Source organism: Zea mays, chromosome 1, assembly GCF_902167145.1.
Source record: "Zea mays cultivar B73 chromosome 1, Zm-B73-REFERENCE-NAM-5.0, whole genome shotgun sequence".
Lineage (NCBI taxonomy): Eukaryota > Viridiplantae > Streptophyta > Magnoliopsida > Poales > Poaceae > Zea > Zea mays.
Genome location: NC_050096.1, coordinates 261,845,570 through 261,848,657, shown reverse-complemented (window position 1 = coordinate 261,848,657; position 3,088 = coordinate 261,845,570). Strand labels below are relative to the sequence as shown.

At 49.5% G+C, this 3,088-nt stretch overlaps 1 pseudogene; it reads right to left on the bottom strand.

Moving 5' to 3' along the window:
- Positions 1-2,175: 2,175 nt before the first annotated feature.
- On the bottom strand, positions 2,176-2,682 carry LOC103643745 (uncharacterized; annotated as a pseudogene).
- Positions 2,683-3,088: the final 406 nt, after the last annotated feature.

Genomic DNA, 3,088 nt, shown 5'->3' with positions numbered 1-3,088 from the left:
AATAGGCATACTTGTAGCAACAGAAAGTAGACTCGATTGGACTCAGTGATCTATAAAGGGATGTCTCTTCAGTCAGCTATATAAGGCTGCAGAAGTACCCCTATAAAAAAGAGAGAGCACTCCATAGATTGATAGGCAACTTCATCTTCCACCTCCCACAATCACATGTAATCTGCGAACTCAGAGCAATCCAATACTCAGCACTACACATGACGTAGGGTATTACGCACTTGCGTAACCGAACCTGTATAAATACCTCATGTTCCAACGTGTCCCTGCACGTATCATCGAGCAGCGATCGACATCGTGGTCCTCCCAAAAGCTCTACGTGGGTTACCACGTAGTGCGTCGTCGGGACAAAACACCGAAAGTGTTCGTACAAGGAACAAAATCCTGTTAGAACTCAAGGAAGACAGTTCTAACGATCAGATTCGAAAATCAGCATATGAATAAAAAATCCTTTTTGATTTTTTTAGAAAAGAGTTTAAATCCAAATTTTAGGTGCGAATTTAAATTCACACAGGTAAAAATAATGCTCCAGCATGCAGCGCATAAACAAAATATTTATTTTAAGAAAAATATTATTTGAAATGTTTGATCCATATAAATGTCCTCTAATTCAAATAAATATGGGAGATAATTTTATTTAAATTTCAAATTAGAATTTTGGAACAACAAATCATACATGAATACATTACTAACTCACACTTTGTTTTTAATTACTTAGTGCACTCTAGGCGATAGAACCAGCCATTCATGAATATGACGCCCTTGCCCTTGCCACAACCGCCGAGGTGGCCGAGGGATGGGTGGTGACTGGGGAGGGGAGGGGATGAGAGGTGGCGATGGGGGTAGGGGCGGCACGTAGATTGGTGTCATGAGGGGGGTAAGCGGGAGACGGCGGGGTGCGGCATCAAGGCTGGGAAGCACGGGCCACACAGGAGGACATCAAAGACAGTGGCGGATGCGGTAAGCGCAGGGTGAATCGTGAGCGGGAAGGACGGGGTTGGGGGCACGGTATCGCTGTGCACGGTTATAGTTGATGCTTAATAGGTAGTAGAAATTTAGTTAATTATATATAAAAGTGGAGCTTTAATTTAAGATTTGGTGTGGTATATAGTGAACAGCAAAATTATTTGCTTTTTTTAAATATAGGATTAATCATGTTATTATTTGTAATAAAGTAGAGAACGCGATGATTAGTGTAGAAAACATAATAATAAAAATCTATGATGTTTTTTTTAATCTTGAATACGATGCCTCGTAGAATCTTGAAAACAAATCAAACTATATATACATAAAAATCAGGTTTTAGAAGCAAGAGACCGAACAAGGTGAGGGAATACATTTCCGTATTGGCATCTTAATTATAAAAATTAATACCGAAATCAAGAGTAGGATGATTTCCTAGTGGTTGTTTTGAGTTTTGACGTCTAAAAGAAATAAAGAAACAGAAATACAGATGCATGGTTTGTTTTAACGTCTAAAACAAATTTACAAAGTTTGTAATAGAAAACAAACAGAAACACACATGTATGGTCTGTTGGCTCCGATCCATCGTCTCTCCCACCGGCGCGCGGTGATCCACCATATCATTTCGAGATTTATCTCCTATATATCTAGTAGATCGATCGTTTACATACTTATCTCGTAAAGGTGTATATAAACACCTACCTAGCTACCTGCCTGTCCGTGCAAAACTAGCCATCACGCGCACGTAGACACAAGAAGCTAGCCATCGTCCCCCACCGGCGGCGAGAGAACGTACGTACGCTAGCCGATCCACCATCACCACCTGGAGATCGGAGATCGGTGGCATATGGCTGCCGACGATCACGTCTTCCGGGCCACCAACGAGGCGTCCGTTGCCCTCCTGCGCGGCCTCCGCGCCGGAACCGTTGACCAGAGATTCAAAGCCTTCATCTACAACGTAGACGTGTACACACCGCTGCTCCTGAGGAGCTGGTCGCCGGCCTGGAGCCGGTGCCGGGCACCGACGTGACGGAGGACGGGTACAACAGACAGTGGTACATATACTGTCCGAAGCGATACAAGAACGGCGAGGGAAGGGCCAGCGGGCACAGGCTGCGCGCGGTGGAGACCGCCGGGACGTGCTGGCACTCGGAGACTGGCCCGAAGCCCGTAGAGGGCTTGCCCGGCGCCACGTTCTGCAGCTTATCCTACGGCCGCAAAGAGAAGGAGGACGAGGGGACGTCGGGTCGGCATCGCCATCGCTTCCACAGGATGGGATGGCAGATGACCGAGTACGACGACACCCAGGGCGGCGGCGGCGACCACGTGCTGTGCAAGGTGCACCGTTCGTCCTCGTCTCTGGCCAAGAAGAAATACAATACCAAGAGGACGGCGACAGGCGATCACCCCGAGGCGCCGCCAACCAAGGTGATCCACGACATGCAGGTGCAGCAGATGCAGGACCCCGCCGGCGCCATCTTCACCGGTGCTTACCCGACGATGGATGATCCCTTGATGGTCGGAGGCGAGGAGGCATCAGAGGCGGAGCACGGTGGCGAGTTGGGCAAGTCCAACATCGACTACTTGCTCAACATCAACAATGTCGATGGGGAGCAGCAGCAGCAGCCGGCCGAGCAGAGCAGCGACGTGCACGTGCAGGTGCAGGTGGACCCCGCCGCCACCTTGACGCCCTGCTATGTTCATGGTCATGAACAAGGCGGTGATCCCCTGATGGCCGGAGGCGAGGAGGAACAGCGTCGACGCGTTGAGTCACCAGAGCCGGAGCTCGACTTCGACGACTTGCTCAACAATATCGATTGGAAAGGTCTCCTAGAGATACTAGGAGACGATGAGGAGCAGGGATTGCCGCTACAGCAGCAGCCATGCGTTGAACCGGCCGAGCAGAGCAGCGACGTGCAAGTGCAGGTGGACCCCGCAGCCACCTTGATGCTGGGAGACCATGAGGAGCAGGGGCTGCCGCAGCAGCAGCAACCATGCACTGAGCCGGCGGCCGAGCAGAGCCAGAGCAGCAGAACCGTGCCGCCCGTTTAAAAACACAATACGCTTCTCTGCTGATTGTAAACACTTGACAGGGAGATTGTAAACACAGTATGCA